General features: G+C 38.5%; 1 protein-coding gene across 5 annotated transcripts in view; it reads right to left on the bottom strand.

Moving 5' to 3' along the window:
- The window catches only part of THSD7B (thrombospondin type 1 domain containing 7B), a 799570-nt gene that overhangs the window by 124313 nt on the left and 649877 nt on the right, over positions 1 to 25380 (bottom strand). The gene's annotated exons all lie outside the window — the stretch shown is intronic.

Here is a 25380-nt window from a genome sequence, read left to right as displayed (position 1 = left end):
GACCCATCTTGATGAACTCAGTGGAGTTGGATGTATAATTGACTGAATACCTTTGGGTTCTACTAGCATTAAAAAAGGAATGGAAGGAAGAATGGCTATTGGGCAGGCAATCATGGGGTAGGCAACCAACTGTGTCTACCATATATTTCAAGTATCTAAAATTGTTCTTAGAAATTTTCAATGTAAGATGAGAAACTTACCAGAGCACAATTTGAAAATGATAGTTTTTATCATATCAATTCTTCTAGTACTCTTCCTATTCTGTGTGAGTACACAAAGGTAACAGGCAACAACTTAGGATAACGTGGGATCAGATTCAATTATTTCTATGCTTCCTCCTATTTCTAAAAGCCCATGACTCAAGACACCACGGGAAATTCCAAACATGAGAAGAAACAGACTTTTCCGCTGTTGAAAATATCATAATCTTATGAAGACACAGAGACACATGGAAAACTTTTTTTTTTTTTTTTGAGGAAGATTAGCCGTGAGCTAACATCCATGCCCATCTTCCTCTATTTTATATGTGGGATGCCTACCACAGCATGGCTTGCCACATGGTGCCATGTCCGCACCAGGTTCCAAACTGGCGAACCCTGGGCCGCCAAAGTGGAACGTGCGCACTTAACAGTGGTGCCGCCGGGCTGGATCCGGAAAACATTTGAAAGTTAAATTGGCAAATAAAATCAATGTGGTAAAAATTGAACTTTTAATTAATGATAGAAGAGGCTATTAGCAAAATAAAAATAGCAACTTACACTCAGCACTGAATATATACACAATCCATTTCTACATGTGTGAATCTGAAATAATATTTATATGATTACAGTGGCTTAAGGAAAGTACATTATTACTTGCAGCATTTTTTAGATTGTGGCATTTACACTGTAAAACACCAATCCTCCAGGATATTCATTCAGAACACACGTCTGTTTAGTAGGCATTATGTGGAGCGTAATCCACTATGTGTTAGGGATATTTAAGATGAATGAGATGAGATCCTTGCCATCAGACAGATGAACAACTAGTTTGAATGCAATCACCCAGCACAAATGGTAGTAATTGGCAGAGTCTTAAATGCAGAAATGATCTATTGGGAGTAAATGTATGTGGTGTCATAACATATAATTCTAAGTGCTCCGTTCTGCTCTGCTGAGAGATTTCTAATCTAAATCTGCTTTGTTCTCATTCAAGTAGCAGGTAGGCCCACTATAAAACTTTGCCCTTATGGAGCTGGATTTATACAAATGACAACAAAATAATACAAAGGAGTGGAAAGTTCAGAGCAAAAGGAGCTGCAACTAAGGTTCCTAAGTGCCAAAGAATTCCACTGCTGCCCCATCCTTATTCTTTCCTCTCCATTATTAAAAAAAAAAAAAAAAAATGAAAACCAATCCGCTTGAACTGCTTTCTTTCCCTCACCAGAAAATCATTCAAGAAATATCCATCAAGCACTTCCATGTGGCAAGAAATACAGTAAACACAGAGAAGAAAATCAAGCATGCAAGGCAGTGACAAGTCTGTAAAATATCTGGGTTGTTATCATTCTGTTTTTGAGATGAATGAAGTGGACATATAAATTGACTTACTCATGTTACAAAAGAAACACATACAAAGCTAGAAATTAAGCTTAGGTCTTTTACATCTAGATGCCATTTATACAGGGCATCCATGGAGGTGTCTTGGTAATTGCACCAAGAGAGGTTTATCTGAGCTGGTCCAAACCTTGGCAAAAGATGGCCCAGCCCATATGATCCTCAGGCTGAGTTCAGAAGAAAGGGAAGTTTACCTCCATTTAGGAGGCTGTACAGGTTTATAAAGTGCAGAGCAAAGCAGGACTTGTGGGATTGTGCTTCATGACCCCCACGAGGAGAGATCTGAGCACTGGGTATCTTGTGCTTGAACACAACACAGAACATGGGGTGATGTTACTCAAAAGCTCAGGGACACATGCCAGGAGAGCCTGCCCTGCTGTGCGAATGTCCTATAATTGACAGGCCCTCCAATGCTCTGCTGTGTGACACAGAGACCATATGCTAAGGAGCACTCCTGCTCTGTGGGGAACCAGATTGCCAGAGAAGTCTCAAAAGCCAGGCAGATGCCAGCATCCCCTCTACTGTCCCTGATCTACCAGAACAGCCTTGCCAGCTGGCATCTCCACCTCCTCCAACCAGGTTCTGATCACAGAAAACAAATAGGGCTGAGACACTAACAGCTCTATTCCTCTGCATTAGTACAGCCCTGCCAGTGAGAGATGGATTAATGGGTAAGGGAAGGAGTCCAAAGAGAAGGCAAAGAGGCGTGGGGTGAGCGCCTCCTCCCGGCTTCTTTTCCTTAGACAAATGTGTGCTGTACTTTTCATGGCCTGTTGTAATTCATCCATTGGGTCCCTACCCATTAGAGACTGAGCTTCTTGGTGACAGTGATGGTCTCATTGACTTTCATGATCATAGATCCTACCTGGCACAATGGCTGGCACAGAGAGCTCAACAAATATCTGTTTTGCTATTTGTGTTAAGAATAATGCTGTGATGCTGAATTGGAATAGGATACCTATTAAATAAGGACTGTGAAATTTCTATAATTTGGGACCCTGAGATCCCAGGAAGAGCTTCTTCTTACCCAGAAATTCATACAAATTAGACATCATCCCATGGGCAATGCCCAATGGCTATTTGACTCTATAGCAATTTTGCTCCTGTGCCAGCTATACTGCCAGGCAGCAGAAACAACAACCCCAACCTTAGCTCCACTCCAGGTCAGAGAAATGATTGGAAATAGGGGATGTTAACATTTTACTTCTGACTGACCACAGAGCCCACCTACAACAGTTCATGAGACAATTCAAACAATTTGGAGATGTGTTAAAGGTCCAAGGCTAATGATTTTAAAGCACTAATCATGATTTATCCAGCATATTAAATAATCAAACGTAATTCTGGAGAAATTTCATCACCCTCTAGCATTATGAAAGCAATAATACATAACTTCAATTTAAAATGAAGCATTGCCATGTTTATTGGTTTCCTAGTGGATACACTGTGCCACAAAGATGCTGAAGATAAAAGTCTCTTACACCAAAGCATAGCATGTGAACGGACTGGTAAAAAGAAATCAAGCAATAAATAAAGGACACCACATACATTACCATTGATACAAGTGCTCCTGCTGCCACAGTGCTTACCTAGGAGACTTGGGACATAAAAAACATCTTTCTTTTATACATTTAACGCTTTCAATGGAGAGTTGAGAATTAGTTTCAGTCCTAGATTCAGCTACTCTCATACAGGCAGAGTAACTAGTTCACTTATTTATATCTATTTTGACCCTCTGTTAAATAGGGGTGCTTCAAACACGTTAACTATCATTATCATTATATATTATATAATAGAGTGCTTACCCTAGTGTCTGGCATATGATTAGCTTTCATAACAATTAGATTCTATTAGTTATAAAAGTTGTCGTCATCATCATCATCATCATCTTTGACGGAACAGATCAATAAAGCTGGACAAGATCATAAGAGAATTAACTGATCCAGGGGGCAGACCCTGTGGCCGAGTGGTTAAGTTTGTGTGCTCCGCTTCAGTGGCCCAGGGTTTGGATCCTGGGCACGGACATGGCACCACTCGTTAGGCCATGTTGAGGTGGAGTCCCACATGCCACAACTAGAAGAACCCAACAACTAAAATATACAACTATGTACTGGGGGGATTTGGGGAGAAAAAAAGAAGCAGGGAAAAAAAAAAAAAAAGAAGAAGAAGAAAAAAAAGAATTAACTGGTCCAAGCTCTCCTTTTTTCTCCAGAGAAGAGAAGAGACATTCTGATTACTAATGTATCACCAAAGTTACACAAATTAGGCAGAAAAACGAAGTTGGGAATGCATTCTAACTGTAAATCTAGAGCTTTTTCACCTAATTATTAAATAACATAAAATGTGTTTAGTTTATTAAGGGCATTGGACAATATCAGAAACAAAGAATCTCTACCTCTTAGCATCTCTCTTGCAAAGTTCTTGTGTCAATGCTTCCCACACCTCTGGGCTCTCTGTCTATATCTGCTCAGCTGTCTTACTGTCAGAAAGGGAATGGCAATATGTATTGACAACATCTGATATTTTTTGCTGACATTCACTCGTTCTTTGAGACATATGTTTCCTTTTAAAAGCGTCAGTGACCAAGTAAAGCTGTTGCTTTTATATTCTAAGTACTTATGAACTGTTGCTAAGAAGAATTTGAAGGAAATAATAAGAAGGTCTAAATGTATAAAATAGGACAGCTAACACCCCTACCTAAGGGCAGATATTTTATATTTTATTGCCTTTTAATGTACTAGAATTTACCTATGAAGTTTCAGCCCCAAACTTGTCCTTCTATACTCACTTTCAAACTGCTAGGGCTGGAAGCCTGCAAACTACAATTTGCAGACTTCCTTGCTAACAAGTTTCTGGTTATATTCTGTCACTTAGAAGTACTCATGCCAAAAGAGAAATCAGTAAAAAGTTAGACATTCCGCTTGGAGTGGACCCTCCTGTAGTGGTAGCAACAGCAGCAGCAGCCCAAGTTCTACTAATTAAGCATCTTAGAAGTAGCAGCTAGCAGTTCCATCAAACAGACAACAGCTCCTGCTCACAGCCACCTGCCGTGGTTCCAGTCCCATTGGAGGCAACTGTTCTAACAACGTTAGTGGCAAGAATGCTCTTATGGGCATCACCCCAGAGATGGTAGCAGCTTCCTGACATCTGGGTAATGTCTTCCTCCTCTTTTTTTTCTCCAGTTCTTCTAATTCTTTTGCAAATTTTCCTACAAAAAAATCCTCCTCTGACTTAAATACCCAGATTGGTGTTGATTTTCCAACTGCACAACGACTAATGAGATACACTTACCTTTTACAAAGACTCTTCAAGCGTATTGCTATCCCCACTTCACAGATGAGGAAAATAATTCTTAGGAAAGTTAAGTGATGTGCTCAGGGTGATCTGGCTAACAAATAAAAGAGGTAGAATTGGAACTCTAGTTCTATTTTGCTCAGATGTCCTTATTACTCAATGTTAAGAACTATCTATTTAAATGTGCTATGAAAATTTTAAATGTATTTTATTCTAATTTTGAAACATGATAAATTTATAGAACTTGGGAAAATATAAGAAATAAGCATTGCCTTTTAAGTCTCCAAATGAACTGAGCAGTTCCCCATGGCCTTTAATTGATGTGATATACAATACGTATATGTCACATACACTGCCATATATATCAGCAGTAATGGAGGGTGTAAGGTCAATTCTGAGGCCTTCATCAATTTTCAGTTGATGTCTAGTGAGAAAATGCTATCAATAATGAAAAGAGACAGAAAGTCACCGAAACAGGGAGGAAAAGAGAAATATAGTGAGGCGTATAGACAGAAAGCAACTGAATTACTACTTTGAGACATATAAAATTTTATTTTACAAAGGTAAATGGAATGACATCATCAAACTCTGGGCCTGACACAATTTACAGCCCCTCTCATCACCTCTGGATATCGCTTGTCTCCCAGTCCTCAGACTTGGTTCATAGTGACTCCCACCTCCCACCGCTGTCTCGTCTGCAAACTCTGCTCACTCTCTGGACCACCCCTGATTACGTGTTGGTTTCCGGAATAGCCCTCACCACACTTCCTCCAGCTTTGCCTCAGGATCTGTTTTCTAGGGTACCTTCAGTAAGACAGAAGACAAAGAAAATCATTCTTCATGAAAAATTTACCTATTTTATTTTCATATGTGACTACATACTTTACAAGTTATTGAAAGTTTGAAATTTTCAATGAACACAATATATTTATGCCTACTTGTGATATTTGGATTGTATCTTTCTGACTGTAAATTATTAGAGGATTTTGTCTTTGCTTTTCTGCTCCATTGGTTAAGCCTAGATATTTATGTGAAGCTGAATCCTCTCCATTTCCTTCACCTCCAATTAAAACATCAATGCTATAGAGATGTCACCAATTTTTCAACAATTCACTTTATTATGCCCTTTCAGGTATGTGTTGTAGCAAAACTTCCTATCTCCCCAAAATTCTTGACCTCAGAAAATTCATGTGGAATTGCAATGTAATCTGCTGCTTATTATTTGACTGGCTGACTGTACTAAGCATAGGGTATGAATTAGAGAAATAAACAGCATTGCTAAAAATATGACAAAGAAACCCCATGGCTTAAAGAATCTTGAGTTCTTCAACATGGGAAAGCTTGAGGAAGACACTTGGGAAATATCAGGGGTCTATACTATATACCCTTCTGAGGTTTTCAATCATGTTGCTTGGCCATTTTCAGGGTTTTCTTTTTCTGGTGTAATTCAGCCAATGTCAGAAGGTGAAGAGCAATCCTTGAGAACTGGTGATATTGCCTTAGGTTTGTTTCTCTAATGCTAGGGAAGAAGAGACTGTATATAATGGTGACTATCCCAGAACGCCTGAATTTGAATCCTGGCTCTAATGTTTACTAGCTGGGTGATCTTAGGCAAGTCATTTATCCTGTTTGTGCCTAGTTTGCTCATCTAAAATGAGGACTATAATAATTCTGCCTCAAAGGAGTGCTGGGAAGATAAAATGAATTATTACATGTAAAGGATTTAGAACTGTGCCTGTAATAAGTTGATCTGTAAATACATGATATCTTTTATCATAGGCTTTTCAAGGTCCTTTAATAGTATCTAATGTTCATTTAAAAGAAAAATGATATATACATAAAGATTCCATGAGTGATTTAAAACGATTTATGAAAACATTTAACATAAAATGAAAGAATTCTACTTCTAAGGATGCCTTGATGAGGAAGGCAGCTGATTCTACTCTGCAGAAAACAGGTTTAAAATTGGTCAAAATTATTAAAAATACCCATTTCGGGACATTGAAAAATGACCAAAGGTAGGCAACGATTTGAGAATTGTTCACTTGTGAAACTGCTAATTCACCCGTGAGAACTGTGATTCTGCGGCTGCACTGCTGCACACATTCCCATTCTCTCAGCTCGCATGGCACAATCCCATAGCTTTACCAAGTGGTGTTTGCAGACTCAGCTCAGGGCAAGCAGCAAAGCAACTAGAAATTTAAGTGAGGAACTTTGGAAACGAAGAAGATGTAGAAAGGCAGAAAAAATAAACTCTCCATAGACCCCTGGCTTACTCTTAAACTAAGCATTCAGGTAGGACACATCAGGGACCCAGGTAAAAACTGAAAGCCTGGGGAGAGTTGAGCATGCTATTGAGCCCATTTGTCAACCAACACACAGCTCAGGTGACAGAAGATAGAAACTTTACTGGATTGGGTTGTGTGTGCATAACTTCTGTATATATCACTGGCTGACCATGAAACTCTGCAAAGGAAACAGGCTTTCAAACACTGAACAGACATATGGACTACACACTCCAGGGCAGACAGATTGTGCAGTTTAAATGCAGGAAATTTAATTGCCTGTTAAAGCAGCATAACAACTCTCAGAATAAAAGAACACTGACATAAAAGTAACTACAAACATATCATTTACATTGTCCAGTTTCTCACAAAACAAATTACTAGACATGCAAAGAAACAGGAAAGTTACCAATGCACAGGGGAAAAAACAGTCAATAGAAATTGACTCAGAGTGAATTTAGCAGACAGAGACTTCAAAGTAGCTATTCTAAATTTGCTCAAACTGAAGAAAAATATATACAAAGAATTAGAGAAAAACATGTCCAAAGAATTAAAAGATATAAAGATAACGAGCAAACAGATAAATTTGAGGACAGATCAATATCCAATTCAAAGAACACAAAGAAAAAAATGTTTAAGAGGAATGAACAGAGCCTCAGAAATCTGTAATACAATATCAAGCATTCCAACACTCATACAATTGGAGCCCCAGAAGATGAGAGAAGGAAAGGGGAAGTGAAATATTTTAATAAATAATGGCTAAAAACTTCCCAAATTGGTGAAAAATATTAATCTATACACTCAGGAGGCTCAACAAATCCCAAGTAGCATAAACACAAATGAGTCTGCACCTAGATGCATAATGGTCTACTGCTGAGAGCCAAAAATAAAGATAAAATCCTGAAAGTACCAAGAGAAAAGTGACCAATCACATACAAGGGAAAGACTATATGATTAATGGCAGAATTATCTTCAGAAACAATGGAAGCCAGAGACATCAGAATGCCATTCAAAGTGCTGACAGAACAAAAAAATCAATGAAGAATTCCATATCCATTATGGAAAACCATTCTTCAAAAATGAAGGTGAAATAAAGACTTTTCCAAATAAGGAAAACCAGAAAAAATCTGTTGCTAGGAGAACTGTACTATAAAATATGGTAAAAGTAGTCCTTTAGGCTGAAGAAAAACAACACAAAATGAGAACTTAGCTACGGTGGAAGAAATGAAGAGCACCAGAAATGATAAATATGGGATAAACATCTAATAACACATACACACACACACGCACACATGCATTTCTCTTTTCTCAACCTCTTTATGACACAGAATTATATAAAGCAGAATTTATAATATGATATTTTGGGGCTTATAAAGCATACAGATGTAATACACTTAACAATACAAAAAGAATGGGGGGAAAGGGAGCTACACTGTGCAAAGTTCCTATATTTTACAGAAGTCAGTGTTGACTTATATTACACTATAATAAATTAATGATGATATTATAGCCACTAAAGCAATCACTTTAAAAAGAGTAAAGGAATATAAATAGAAGGCATCAAAAGAGAGGGTGAAATGGTTATTAAAATACATAAAAGGGAATAGAAAGAAAGAATAGAGGAATAAAAATAAATGAAAGAAATAGAAAACAAGTAACCAAATGCCATATCTATATCCAACCATATCAATTATTGTATTAAATGTGAATATACTAAACACATCAAACAGTAGAGATTTTCAGACTGGATAAAGAAGAAACAACTATATAATGTCTACAGGAAACACACTTTAAATTCAAACACATAAATAGCTTGAAAATAAAGGGATGGAAAAAGTTGACCAACCAAACAACAAGAAGAAAGCTGGAATGGCTATAATAATTCCGGACAAAATAGACTTCAAGAGAAGAAATATTACTAGAGAAAGGGATTTTATATTTAATGATAAAAGGAATAGCAAATCATAAGCCTATAACAATTATAAAAGCAGAAACACCTAACCACAGAAGGGGTTGCAAAGGGGCACGAGAGAAATTTTGGGAATAATGGAAGTGTTCTAAAACCTGACTTCTTTTTAGAAGATTAGCCCTGAGCTAACATCTGCTGCCAATCCTCCCTTTATTTTTTGCTGAAGGAGACTGGCCCTGAGCTAACATCCCTGCCCATCTTCCTCTACTTTATATGTGGGATGCCTGCCACAGCATGGCTTGCCAGGCAGTGCCAGGTCCGAACCTGGGATCCGAACTGGTAAACCCCAGGCCGCTGAAGTACAGCATGCAAACTTAACCACTGCACCACTGCACCAGCTCCTACAACTTGACTTTGGTAGTAGCCAAAACTCCTCTTAGTGTATGCTTAGAGTGGCTGAATTTTATTGTACATAAATAAAGCTACACAAAGTTTAAAAAAAAAAAGAAGATAAAAACATGCACTGGGAGAGACAAAAATATGACCTTAGGCTATATAAGTCTGTCACAGGGTTTTCAGGGCCCTGGGGAAATATTTTTGGTGGTGTTCCAGTGTATATAAACAATTTGAGTCCTCCAAAGTCAATGTCAGCATTCTTCTGGTAGCCTGATCTCCTGTGATCCTGAAAAACACATATTGCTCTGGTCAGCGAGAACGATTCATTGGCCAGCTTGCTTTTCATGAGCCAGGACCTGGTTGTGGTGCCCCAGGACAGGGGTGAGCCCTGGGACTTTTTGGTTAACCCCGCATGGAACAGAGTGTTGGAGATCACCCCGAGATGGAAAACAGAGAGAACTCCACTTAGGTCCAGGTCGAGGTCCAGCTCAGGACCCTGCCCCAATGGCACTGGTCATCCTGGAAGATTCTAGGCGCAGGAGATGTATCTTCCATCACAAAGGGCATTCTAAAACTCGAAGTCCCGGCTTGCTCAGGTCTGAGGGCAGTATGGAGACTACAACTATATATATAAATTCTATTTAACTAATTCACTTTACAAATGATTTCTTTCAAACACTTGAAATCTAAACTTAGTTTTGTTCAACTTGGTTTCCCAATAACACTTTAGGGTGTCATTACTATTTAACAAATACAGTGACTATTGTATGCTGGTCACTATTTTAACTGTTTAGCAAATATTAACCAATTTCACTATTAGAAGAGACTCGTGAAGTAGATACTGTTATGTTTTTCCCATTTTAAAGATAAGGAAACTGATGTCCAGAGAAGTTAAATAACTTGCCCATATTTATGCAGCTACTTAACAGTAACAGGGTTTGATCCCAGGGAGAGTGGGTCCTCAATACCTGCTCTTAATCATTATGCTATATTGATTAGAGCCTATATCAGCAGAACAGTTATTGATTGGGAGGGCTAATGCTTTTAGCCCAAAACATCTTTCTACAAAGTCTATTGCATCCAACATAAATCAAAAAAAAAGAAAAAGGAAGGAAAGAAGAGAGGGAAGGAAGAAAGAAAATGGATTTGAATATAGCAAGAATTCAGGTCTGAAATTAATCTCCTATTTGAAGGGAAATTATAACTTTTCAAGGAGATTTATTCCCATTTACTAGGTATTTCAGGCCCTTAAAGTCACAAGGGAGGTGGTGGGGATTTATGACTCTGAAGTTTCAGCCACCTGCCTAAGGTGGCAGAGTTAGCTAGAAACAGAGTGGCTCTGACTCTGAGCCCAACTGAGCTTATTCCATCAAACCTGACTCCTGAATTTTCAAGTCACTGAACTCCAAAGTCAGGGGAATTTGTTGACGAGGGAGAAAGACAGTGGACTTTCCGGTATGATTTATATTCTGAAAATCCCAAACCCATACTGCGTGATTGCAGTTTGACCTCCCCTGGGCTGGCAATTTTGGACTTTGTGTCGAGGTGGCTCTATTTTCAGTGGTTCGGAGAAAAGCCAGAAGGTAGGATTGTTACCTTCTGGCAGGAGAGTGGGACTCATTTGTAATTTCCGTCCCATTGCCAGCTGTCATTGTAAGATGATGGTTGACAAATAGGCCAGAGTTTGGATGAATAAGAATACTCCATTCCTGGAGGGATTATCTGTTTTCCTTTCTAGGATATAATTATGTACTGTGCTGCCCTCCCAAGTATCTTCAAGCACCTCCAGTCTTCCAGCTGAGCTTGTATTGTTATACTAAAGTAAACACTACTTTCTTCAGAAAACACCAATTATGTGATTGTTATTTCTTCCAAGCCTCTGGAGATGAGTGTGTCTGCTGAGTTTAAGGTTACCAATTTACCTTTCTTTAAATTTGCTGGGCAGGATTCCTTTCTGATGCAGAGATTTTTACTATCGGCTGCCTCCTGAGCCCAGGAGCCGGGCTGTCTCACAGTAGCTTCCAGAACATCCCTGGACAACAAGGACTTAAAGTCCATTATCACCGAATCATGGTCTCATAATGAGGTCATCACAAAACTTGAAAGAACATTGTAAAAGAGAGATTCTGGAGAGAAAGATGCCCACTTTCTGAAGCCTTTTGTCTAGTAAATGCTAATGGATAAGTCTGCCTGTGGGCTTTCCGGAGCCTCCCTCCCAAGTGTCTGGAAGCCTTTCCACATGCCCTGTGCTCTCCACAAAGCACTGTTTGAGAGTCAGAACTATGGAAAGTCAAAGGCAGGTAGATTCAGCCTTTTAGAGAAATAAAAGGGTTATTTTAATTGGCTGATATTAGCATAGAAATAAGGCTTTGGATACATTTTTATCCACGCATACTAAAGAAATCAAGAGTAGGGAAGAAAATACTTATTCTGACTAGAAATGGTTCTCCCAAGGGCTTAACAAACCTCTAAGGCAAATCCCCCTCAGGTGTAAATGAAGAGGCATCTAAGGGCTTTTTGTGCTCACAAGTCGCGTCTGAAACAAAGCCTCTGGCTGTATTAACCATGGTTCTAGCTTCTGTATACTTGATGCTTTACCATCCGCCCTACATGCATATGCTGGACATTCCTTGTTCGGGACAACGCGATAATACATATGCCGAAGTCACCTTGCCGTGGCCTCCTGCTCCCCCACCTAGCCCAAGCACTCTTCGGGGGAATCTTCCTGGGGTGCACTTTTCAAACACAAACCAATCAGTCCGGAGCCCACACCCCAACTTCCTCCTTTATTGGGCTCTCACACTCCAAGCCATTATACACCTGCCCTAACCACCCCAGGGCCAGGTACCAGACAACTAGAGACAGTCCCTATGTCCCAGAGCCCACTGATGATATTCAAACTAGCCCATCCCACACCTGCTTATCTGTCTCGCCCATTCCTTCCTGCAGAAATCACAATAAAGGCTCTTGCCACAATCCCCCCCAACTCCCTCTGCCTCCTGACAACCCTGGTGCTTTCCAAAGTGGACTCCCATGCTGTGATGGGCCCCCTCCTCTGGGGATCTGTGAGTAACAAACTATCTTCTTTTTTTTTGTGTGAGGAAGATTAGCCCTGGGCTAACATCCATTGCCAATCTTTCCCTTTTTGCTTGAGGAAGATTGTCACTGAGCTAACATCTGTGCCAATCTTCCTCTATTTTTTACGTGGGATGCTGCCATAGCATGGCTTAATGAGCGGTGTGTAGGTCCCAGCCCAGGATCTGAACCCACAAACCCCAGGCCAGCGAAAAAGAGTGTGCTAATTTAACCACTACACCATCAGGCTGGCCCCACAAACTATCTTTTCAATCGTAGTTGTCTCCTGATCTTTTGGCCTTCTATACCTGCAATTTTATATTAATATACTACATTTAAAACACTGGCTATTTATTATGCATGGTTACCACACTTTGTACAACATTCTCCCAGAAGCCTGCTCACAGATTATTGCTCCAGGGATGATCATGTGACACAGAACAGCCACCTACAGACTGGACAGCGGCCTATGAGTTGATCTGGTACAAAAGTTCTATGTAAATGGGCTTCCTTGACGGCAAGCGAATGGAGGAGTAACGGATCCACAAATGTGGAGAGACCAATCGCTGAGTACTCTCCACCACTGCAATCCAACGTGTGGTCCTGGAGCCAGTGGTATAAGCAGCTCCTGGGAGCTTTTCAGAGCTGCAGAATCTCAGGCCCCTCCAAAGATCTACTGAATCAGAACTGCATTTTAAAGAAAATCCCTAAGAGATTTGTATGCTCATTAAAGTTTCGAAAGGCACCATTGATGGCCATCATGAGACTGAATCTCTCAGAACCTCAAGGTGCTGATCTCTGAAGTCCTTCACTGTGTTTACACTGAGGCCAAACTTCCCAGGGGATGCTCCCAGGCTGTGATTGATTGTGGGAAGGATACTACACAGGCCCATTCTGGGGAAATGTGGAACTCCCCTGACAGATGAATCTGGTTCAAGGACTCTCTGATGGGCTTGCTGAATTTCCCTCAGAACTGCAATCTAAGATGTTTGCACCAACCTTTCTTCATTCTCTCCCTCCTTCACTCAGGGTCAGACCTGCACTGTAGTCCAATGACTATCCCAACACCATTGCATTTTTCTCTCACAAGCATTTTCCCCAATAAATTGCTTATACCTTTAATCCTGTCTTGGAGTCTGCCTTTTGGACAACCTAGATTAAAACCTTGCTCTATTTTAGGCAGCAGATTCCCAGATCTGCAAAATCTACCAAATTGATGCAAATAAAGAAAATAGTTGGAGTTGCAATTGCATGGATATAGATATATATCTTGCCTCACCAGCAAAGCAACTTCCTGAAGTTATGACCCAAGACTGAATATCAGACAGATGTTGGACCCAAGATGACTATACAGCAATGATAAAAAAATGGGAGTTTACTAAATCTTCAGTAGGGATCTAATTTTTGTTTGACTCAATTGTATTACATCAACAGCCATTTTAGGTGAAGATAACAAGAAATCTCCTTGTTTAAAGGACAGGTGTTTGAATTGTTGCTGTTATTCTGGGCAAACTCATAAAGAAAAATAGTCAACCTACATGGATTAGATGGAAGGGAAATAATCCAACACCAACTCTGGAACCTAATCTCTCAAGCAGCTCAGTGAGAGTTGAGGAAGAATGACCAGGCTTTAGATTAGACAGATGTAATAATGACTATCATCTAAAAAATACACAGGGGAAGAATTTTTTCCAATTACATTGTATTCCATGTATGAATATACATATTTTGCATAAATTTCTGCAGGACTCTAAAGAATGCTATAAATCCAATTCATCATCCTGAAAATAAACATTACAAACCATGACCCATGGACTTAGAGATGATGTACAGGGCTGAGACTGACCAGACATGGTCTTCAAAGCGAAAGTTATTTGAGGATAAGGTATGTTCAGCACCATAATGGTGACAATCATGGCACTGAATGAATCTCCGGGGATCTCATTTTCTCTTTCTATACTTTGTAAGTGGTTGTCATCTCCACTGAACAGAAAAGGAAACCAGGGTTTGTAGAGGTTATGTAACTTGAATGAAAACTATGCATCAAGAAGGTAAGTAATCTGGAATTGGAACGCAGGTCTGTTTGTATCAAGCCCAGTGCTATTTTTATTACTCTCCAGCTGCACGGCTTAATATTCTTCCCATGAGAAAGGCATAAACATAAAATTATGTAACTATAGTATCTACATGTAGAGCAATGTATAATTTTCAAAGTAATTTCATACATCTCTGTCTCCCAAAATACAGCATGTTTATTAGTACTGAATGTAGTGACAAGCTTAAAAGGGAGAATATCTCTGACTTTCACCCATTCTCCAGGGGCTGACGTAAGAGTGATGGTGACAGAAAAAAGGGCACAAGGAAACATTTTTGGGAGGAATGTTTTATGTATTGATTGAGGTGTTAGAAATGTTCCATACTTTGACTGGGGTGACAGTGACACAAGTGTATACCTTTGTCATACCTCATTGAACTGTACTGTACACTTAGGAATGCATTTTATTATATATAAATTAAATCTGAATAAAGCTGATTTTGTAAGTCAAAAGAAATGTCCCAAGGTTAAAAAAATGGTATGCTTACAGATTATATGTTCCTTTTGGATGCATGATTCTCTGCAAATAGCAATGATAGAAGGAAGGTTTTACTTAAAAATATGCATTTTTTCCTGCTTTTTTGGAAAAATTTCTTACTGTTTGCAGTGTATTATTATGTAAAATATGTAATATATAATAATGACTATCATCCTCCAAAAATTACACAGGGAAAGGACTTTTTTTCCCAATTACATTGTACTCTATGAACGCATACACTTTGCATGATTTTCTGCAGTACTCTAAGAATATAAATTCATCAGCCTGAAAAAACACATTACAAACCGTGACCCCTGGAGTCAGAGATATCACAGGGGGCTAAGATTAGCCAGAAGTAGTGGTCTTCAAAGTAAGGGTAATTTGAGAACAAGGTGTGTCAGCAGTGGATTAGTTAAAGGGGGAATTGTCCCAAGGTGTAAAAATTCCAATTCATTTAAATTTATCCAGCTAATATTTATTACAGCCATGATGAAAATTTTAGCTCCCAGTCAGCTGGCTAGTCTTAATCCACAAGAAAGGTAGTTGATTTGGAAGCATTTACTTAGTGCCAAGAGTCAAGTTTAGCAAGAAGCTAGACTGTATTTCATTTTGCCCTTAAGGTTTCATTAACAGAATCGATGTACTTCCTTTCAAATGTCAGAGTTGTTTCTTCTCTTTCTTTTTCTCTCTTTCTGTCTCCGTTTTTCTGTCTGTCTTTCTCAATATATATATGTACATATACAAACACATATACACTCATACACGTATGTGTGTATGTACATATCTATCACTAAGGATTTATGTTGCCCAGTGAACTGTGAATCTGATTTACTCTCTGACTTGAGAACTACTAAAGTACAAAATCATTACCATGGAAGAACACTAATGTTAGAAGAATAATAAATACAAGGATTCTATCCTTAAAGCATAGAACCTGACTTCATCATCATTGGTTTTATTATCTAACATATTTTCATATTATGCTACAATGTTTCACCATGTATCATTTATTGGCTTATGAGTTTCTTGTATTTTGACTCAGGATAAGCACTGAGAGCCGACAAATTAACACTTTTAGCTTGTGCATTGATCATCAAGGCCTGTTTAATACTTTCCTGTTTAAATTATTCAATTCATTAGCCAGACCACAGCCGCCAACCAAAGCACTTCTAGTTGCGTTCAGGGAAGCTCAACATTCTTCACTGACAGAGAAACCTGCTTAGATTTCCATCACTACCCTCACAGTTAGCCACTGAATTTAACTTACCTCTGCTCTTCTGCGGCTTCAGAGATGTTAATTTCCTTGCTAACCCACAATTAGAGGAGTAAATCATAGGCAATTTTCTCAAGGAAATCTTGAGTTAAATGCAAATTGCTTGAGTGATTCCTATAAGTACAACCACACTGATAATGCATCGATGATCCTTGTGTGTGTGTGTGTGTGTTGGGGGGGTGCTCTAAGCTTTATTCTACTTTAAGGCAAGTTTCCCATCTCTGAAGCAGTCTAATCATGAGTAAAGCAAAATGAATGGAGGAATAAATTCATTTTCATACTCTATCATAGAATAAAACCTAATCAGCAACTTGTTTGAGATTATATATTTTGACCTCTTTAATAAAATACCTTTACCGGATTTATCGTTTTCTTTTAAAAGTAGATGCAGAACACCTCGGTGTAACACTGAAGTGATTCTAATATCAGGAATGAATCCATTCAGCATTCTCTACCTATTGGGCTTGCATTTTATTGCACATACTTCATGCAAAGATACACACCATATTCTATTAAGAGAGGTCATTCTTCCTCCTCTTTGCTAGATCGTGGAATCTGCTCTTTTCAGCATATGAACACTCTTCGGTGTTGATTAGAGAGACAGGTCTGCAGATATCAGTGGTATCTAATTCCAAAGGGATATATGGAGTGAATCCTTAGCTCCACGATTTTAGGAAAAAGCGCTAGGTAAAGCCATATCCTTCCCCGACAGAACTGCCCTTTTAAAGTAAATGTCACAATTCAGGGTGATTTTAAACATTGACCTTCCCTGCCAGGCAGTTTATTTTACCTTTGTGGGAGGTACTAGAATGCTTAATTTTACCAATCTCAAAATTGAAAAATGTTCCTGTTTTTTCTCCTTATGATATAAGAAGCCACAAAACCTGGAAGGTACTAAGCTTAAAGTCACGATACACATTTTCAATAATCATTTCTTGGGCAACTACCATTTCTAGGCTCTAGGAGAGGCTGTAACAAGGCAGTGAGTGATGGACGTAGCAGATATGTAATATGCACTTCTCCTGTGCAACAGTGTTTGGAAATGCCTCCAATATGTTTTCTTAATATGTGTATAAACAAAACGGTACATACTAATGAGTGCTTACTGAATGTCAGATACCATATTAGGAAATATGCACACATCATTTTGTTTAATCCTTACAAAAACTCTCAGAAATACATATTAGTATGCCTATTTTACGGACGTAAGTAGCTCCAGAGAGTGTAAGTGACTCTCAGGATCGCACTAGCAGTAAGTGACAGAGCAGGAAAGCAAACATCAGTGTGCCTGACTGAAAACTTAGACCTTCATAATTTGCCTCATTTGCTTTGTTGGTGTGTGAACTCTCCAGCCCGGGGAACTCTAAAGAAGAAACTGTGACACATATTAAACTGAAATGAGAATGGGGCCATCAGCCTGAATATGCACACCTACAATATCTGCTATTGAGTCAACAAGACATCTCTGAATTACCCACCTAATTGCCCTAATTTCTATTTGCTGTGGCTGACCTAAACATAGAGTCAAAGTTTATGCTTAACTTATGTTTGATTGTCATGGTATTATCCCATCTTATGCACTCGGAAAGGTTTTGTTATTCACCATTCAATTCTTTATTCTGAAATTTCAAAATGGTATTTTAATTAGGTCAGGGTTTCATTAGTGAGTGATGGCTTTTAAAGGAAAGGGGAGTCTTCAAGTAGAAGATGATTTTTGTCTGAACTCCATGCTTAACCAGTGGGTATCTTCAAATCTATCTGCTTTTGTTAATTTTTCGCAATATTGTCAGGGATTAGATACCACTAGAACATTTCATTATCCTCTCTTTCTTCATAAGCTGTGTTCCTTTTGACTTAGAATATTTTACCCTCATCTTTCCCTCCAGGATTCATGTAGTTTCAATATCCTCCTCCTTGATTCTGGATCATGCTCTATTACCTGATCTCTTTCAATGTGCTCCTCCAAGAATTTCTGATCATCTTCAGGGGGTTTTGGGAGGATAGGGGAGGGAGTGGCTAGACCTACTCACTTTCTTGATGTTGACATACAGTCATCACATGGAATTTCTCAATCAGTTCGCTCCGATCCAGCTCATGTTCCCCACTGTTGATGTGCTCTGTGATAAAGCTCTACTTCAAGGAGCTTCAATACTGTCATGGCTCATGGAGCCCTTGGAGAGAACACTGATATCCATTGATGGGCACTGCTGAGAACTTAAGCAATTTAATACTTGTCAGATGTAAACAATATCTGGATAATATGAGAACCCATCAGGGCTGATGGCTGGTATTCTTTGCCACAAAATATTGAAAGATCATAAATAGAAGATAATGGATCCTCCAATACAAAATTGGGAATAGATACAAAATTAGAGCAATGAGTTGTGAGAAGATAATGAAATGTTGCAATGAGGAAATTATTTTGTTGCTGCTTATGAAAGCATTGATTAGAATCTATTGGTGCTTTTAGCCAGGCAGAAAACATCCATATCCTGTCTTCTGCAAGCGCTAAGATGTATTCAAAATTGCTCAAAATTCTGCAGGTTGGACAAGTCCCTGTTTACAAGAAACAATTGAGACTAAAAGACAAATTGGACACTGGAATACAATAGATTGAAGGAGCAAATGTCCTGTGGCTCTCACTATTACATATATATAATTGGTCCTATTATACTAATAATTGAGATTTCCTGATCTTGCCTCAGCTACTCACACCAGACCTCCAGATTTACCCTTCTTCTGGAAGATGCTCCCAGCCTATCCCAAGTTTCCTGGTAGTACTGGATAGGTGTTCACAGATGCTTATGAGCCAGGTTCTCAATCACAATCCTATATGAGAGCTCCAGAACCTCCCTGCCCATATTCTTTACCTAGGAAGCCATCTGAGGGAGCTCAGGACTGCCCCTGCTAGTGGTCATGGTGACAAGGCTTATATCCATGCCAAATGGGCAGTCTGTCTTGATCCTCTAGAGGCCAGAACACCATAAGATTCTTGGCAGAAGTGGGGAGTATATCCTTTTCCCCACCATGGGGCAGCTCACTCTCATTTAGACCCTGAAGTAATTTTGCTTTCTCCTAAAGTTTCACAAAGGCTACAATGAAGAGCATTTCTTCAAGATATAATACTCACCTGTCTCCCCTCTTATAACTACTCCAAGTGGCCAACTCCTACCCCTCCCTTTTTTATTCCCTTTGTCTCTGATTGAACAAAGGATCTCTATAGGTGACTACCAAATAACCAACAAACAATTAGGAGCTCCCCTCCCACCTTCCACTTCTCTCTTCAACAATAAAATACCCCCATCTAATACATCCAAAGAAAGGCCCCTGGCCAGTAAACTTTGTAAACTCCGAAGCTTAGTTTAGGATTGGCAGGACATCTTGTTGTAGATTATTCAATTTGAGAAGATATATAGGATCATCTGGTCTGATGCTTTCATTTCAGGGTAGGAGACTGAGACCTTAGAGACATGCCCCATGTCTCAGAGCTACTTGGTTATGAAATCAATTCCAATTTTCTAAATCATGATAATAGATTTTCTACATGTAAAACAAGATTCCACTGTCCCTTTACAGAGACATGATACACTGAACTCAAAAGTCTTAAATCATCTTTTTATCCCCTGTGCCTAACACAACACCTCGGCACATGTGGTGGGGAGGGGGGCTCCAAAAATAACCCTCAATGAAGTCAAAGAGAAGGTACTATAATCCTTAAATTAATTTCATTTCATATTTATCTAAAAAACTTAAATCACAAGATACATTAGTTATCATACTATTCTTTCATATATGGCTAAGCTCTTTATGCCTTAAATATTTCAAATTGCAATGGTGTGAAGCTAGTATTATATGGTACAACGAGTTCTCTTATGGTGCTTAGCATCCAGGGCTGCAAGAAAAGCAAATTACCATCAAATCTCAGTTCTCGACAGGAAGGTTACATTTTGTTTCATCTTGGTGAAAAATATTCCTTTGAGATTTTTGAGCCTTAAAAGGAAACCAGCTCTCCATGAAAACCAATATTAGTTTACTCTCTTAAAGTTGAACGTGTGACTTTAAAAATGGGAGCCAATGAAGGAGTCATGAAATCTTCCTGTTCTTTAATAACCCCTTTATTTCACGAGGGTAATTTTAGTCAGCGGTCTCTGGCAGTCAGAATTAGGTTATACTGCTCTTAGAGGTTTTGTAAAGGAGTCAACAATTTTTCTCCATATTTCCAGAGGAAATTCTTCATTCAGGAAATGATTTTTTTGCTATATTCTATCATAGAAAGGCTGCATGCAATTGGTAACTTTGGAAATGGATCTAATCTCACAACAAGGATGAAATAAACACAATTAATAATATAGATTTAAGGGGAGAGCTACACAGTTTACAAACAAACTGAAAAAATTTTTAGGATCTAACATTCTTTTGCCAGGAAGTTGACAGAAAAACTAATTATATTAAAAGTTATGGTACCATCAATGTTAATAAACAGAACTTTATCTTCTTTAACAAGCACAAAGAGGCTTAAAGTGAGAGCTAGTGTGTGTGAGTGCGCATGTGCAGTTTCATCTGGAAGCCTAACAAAGTAACCAGCAATCTTTCTGGAAGTCTCTACTTGCATTAGAGATTGGGCAAGGGTTCACCTGGATTAGCATTTCTTAAGCTTTTCTTGGATTACAAACCCTTATAGAACCTAGTGAATATTATGACCGTTCTCTAGAGAAAAAACGAGTGGACATACAAACAATTACAGTGAATTTTTCCTACAATTTCAGGTGGTTCACTGACCCCAGAATACATGAAATAGATGATTGGAACCTCTGAAGGGTAACCACTGAGTGTATTAATTTTTAAACCCCTAAGGTCAGATATGTGTAGGCACTCAAATATTGTGGCTGAATTAAAAATTATCCTTATGAAAAAAGTTAATGAGAAGTCGCAACTCTATGGATATAAATTAAATCCATTTTTAAACTGCCTGTACTCATAGGGTGTTTACAGCATAATCACTTTAGAACTCTTCCAATTATAATAGTTTATCTTATAAATAAGTGGATCAGAGGTTTATGCTGCCAAAAAGATCAAATATTGCCCATGGTTTTTTAAAAGTGCAGTTGAAGGAGAGAAGTTATATTGATGTAATGGTAATTATAACTGGTAGTAACTTAAAAGAGCTGAGCGCATGAAAAGAAATCTGCATATAATAAAAGCTGGCCTTATACTTGGGAGTGTAACAGAAACTACAAAGCGAAAAGGAATCAAAGTAGTAGGAAATTAGCCTACAGGTGGGAGGCACAAAATTTTGACAGGGATCCCTGATTAATATAACTAGATTTAAGTTAATCTTTAAAATGTGGAAAGAGACAGACCCAGATTAGCTAGAGTTGAAAGTGTATTGATTTAGTTGTCAGACCAGGCTTAGTCCAAATCTGTCACTCTTCGTCTGTAGAAGGAGAACTTAGGCAAGTCACCTGAGAGGACTGGGTCCAGAATCTAGCCACTACTTGTAAAATGATGGGGTTCATTGGGGCTGGCCCCGTGGCCGAGTGGTTAAGTTCGCGCGCTCCGCTGCAGGCGGCCCAGTGTTTCGTTGGTTCGAATCCTGGGCGCGGACATGGCACTGCTCATCAGACCACGCTGAGGCAGCGTCCCACATGCCACAACTAGAAGGACCCACGCGAAGAATATACAACCATGTACGGGGGGGGGGGGCGGCTTTGGGGAGAAAAAGGAAATAAAATAAATCTTTTAAAAAAAAATGATGGGGTTCATTACTGAGCTTGAAAGTCTTGGGTTTGGGTAGCTTTAAAAATTTAACTTTCTTTGATACATCTCTACTCACAGAATTTCAAAAGATGGCTCAAACTACAACTCCCCAATTTCAAATTTTTCTTGCTTAAATTTTTGTGACTCTGATTTGGGGCACATAATGTTTTAATAAGTAAGGGTAAAATAAGTAAAGAACAAATAAATGAGTCTAAATTGAAATGTAATTCCACTAAAGAGAAAACTGTTGTCTTTAATTTTTTTAATTTGGAAAATAAACTGAAAAAATTTGCCAATGATTCTAGTGGGCTTGAAAGGAGGTAGAACATTAATTTTATATGTTAGTTTTGTCAAAATGCGCCATTTTAAAGTTGAGAAGCATATATTTTGTCCAAGTATAGAAATCAAAGATATATTGGAGCAGAATTTTGTTCTGGTAAGAACCATGTGCATAGTCCCTCTTAGATAACTAACCTCCCACTATTCAAGTGCCCCCATTCCTCATACCTTAGTGTGACAGGCTACTACCCAGATGGACTCTTGGGACCCCTTGACAGGCTCTTGAAACCATCACTGGGTGGTTAATGAGGAATGAGGCTCACTTTCTAAATTACTAACTTATTCCCTCTAGAGTTTTTTCCAAGATAGCCTTCGGGGTGATGGATGTTTTATTCTTGGAAGTGGCTGTAAATGTGGAGAAGAACACTTCCAAGAGAGTAAAGCCCAGAGTAAACCTTCCTGGATTTTGGAATTATTATGAATGAGGGAGTGAGGGAGATAAGATCTAATTTCCTGCCAATACCAAGGGAGGAGAAGGGTTCAGGTAAGTAGAGTGATTCCAACATCTGGGGAACAGAAGGCAGCAGCTTTTAAGGAAAAGAAAGAAGGCAAGGCTAAAGGGCCTATTGTCTTATTGCCTTGTCAACATAGTATACCTACCATTATTTTCCCTGGGTATTATTTAATTTGAAATGGTATATTCATTGAAATTCTTTTGCACTTCCTCCATGTACTACCAATAGAAAAGATTACAAATTGGCTGAATTAACATTTTGAATACACAATACTTAGCACTGCACTAAGGAGTCTGCATATCATATATAGAGAGAGAGGGGCAAACAACCAATAATTACACCATGGTAAGTGACAAGTCATAGAGGGTACCCCAGTATTCCATCGGAATGCAAAGCAGCACTAACTGGGATTTGAGATGGAGATGGTGACAAGGACATCATTCTTGAAGAAGGTGATACAAAGCTTGAGTATTTACACATGGTAGAGAACAGAGAAATGGATTGGGTGGGCAGGATGGGGATGAAACAGAGTGCACTGTCTGTGGGAAAGGAGGAAGGTTTGAATGAAATTCAGATGACTGGAGAGTGTCCACAGAGGCATAGCACCTGATCATAAAAGCCATGGATACAAAGCTAAGGAGGTTAAACCCTCTATTATATAATAAATGGTAGCTACAAAACTTATTATGGAAGCCAAATATAGCTTAAGAAGTTAAAAGTAGATACAAGGGAGTAAAAATATGCAGGAAGAGTAAGGGGTAGTAGGCAAGCATGGTCAAGTGATGTTTGATAAAATCTTGCTAAGGAAAATGAGATGAGCAATTTGCTTTTATCTGCTAAACTAGATCCTTCAAAAGGGCAAGAGAATAAGGAGCCAAATTGCATTCCCTGTCCAATATCACATGATCACAGGTTCACTTCTGATTAGGGTACAGAATGAAACCACAATGTACAGGATCTCAACTAAATACCATCTTCATTTTTTCTGTACTTAACTTACTCCCAGAAATAAATGCATGTGAAGAAAAACTGGCAACAGTACCCATTTATTTTTTAAAAAAGTAAATTCTAAGGAATACTTTATGCTTGATTCAATCCATTCTCCTATATCTTATGAATCTTCAACTACTGTACTCTCAGATACAAAAATGACGATATTAAGGAAATATAGGAGTCCAAACATTAGAGAATATTCCATTCATTCCATGAAACAGATCATGCTCTAGTTAATAAGGCTTTGAAATAGACTAATAATTTTTAAGCTATTTTCAACAGCAAAGATTAAATTAGTAACTTTCTGTTAATCACAGCTTTTAAATTTAATAATGAATGCCCTCTCTTCATGCTTCTTGGTTAATCAGGAGACAGGAAGATTGATTTCTCTTGGGAAGATGATATGCTATTGTTCAATTTATTTACTGGTAAATTTTATATTCAAAAACTTGAGGCATCAAATTTAATTACTAAGCTGATGATTCCATATATAAAAGGGTAAAGTACTACAAAATGTGAAGGTTGAAGCTGAAGTTTTAACATTATCATTTTCCAAATGATGCAGTGGTATAATACCAAATGGTAGGTAAAGATCTCTGAGTGCTGATATCATTCTTCTTAAGCTACATTCTGATCAAAATGAAAAGTAAAAAAATAAAATAAAGAAAAGAGCAGGGTATAACATATTTCCATCATGTTACTATTCTCTGCCTTTTGGATTTCAGAGTTTAAAGGTTGTCAGCATCTTGATTCACATCTGTGTGGCTTTGTTTCTCTCTGATCCACAAACCAAAGGTAAAATTGGACTCATAAGCTGACCTTTACCACCAGCCATTCTTTTATTTGAAGATGATAATGGATTTTCCTTATGGTGGAAGTTGTGAGCCATGAGTGTCCTCACTTATCTTACTGTTCAAGTGTGTGAAGTGGTGACAGCAGTGGAGAGCAGGAGGAAGCTGCTCTTAGGACAACAGAAGACAGGCATAGCTGCATCATGGTTTATTAGCCTCAGAATGTTCTCTGATTACATATAATAAAGGTAATCTCTTGCTGACATTTAACCTGCATCTTTGTGGCCAAAATAATAAGACCTATTCTACAAGCTGTTAGAAAAAGCAATTATTAAAACTATAAAAGAAAGGCCTCAGTATATTTGGTTCCTAACTTCCTATAAATCTCTCTCCAAAAAAAGTGGGAAAGATTAGAGGAATATTATGGATAAAACATAAAAACAACAAAGAACTGCTGTTCAAAAATATCTTTCTTAGCTTATTGCCATAGTACTTGAAATTGCACCATTTCTAATTGCTAACTTGTTACTTATTAACTGCTAATTTATGTTAGCCACTATGCTTGGAGCTTTACGTATATCATCTAATTTAATCATGGCAAGATTCCTGAAATGAAGCCTTTGCTAACCCTTTTTTACAGAGGAC

The sequence above is a fragment of the Equus asinus genome, chromosome 4 (assembly GCF_041296235.1).
Source record: "Equus asinus isolate D_3611 breed Donkey chromosome 4, EquAss-T2T_v2, whole genome shotgun sequence".
Taxonomy (NCBI): Eukaryota; Metazoa; Chordata; class Mammalia; order Perissodactyla; family Equidae; genus Equus; species Equus asinus.
This window is presented reverse-complemented; position numbering and strand designations above follow the sequence as displayed.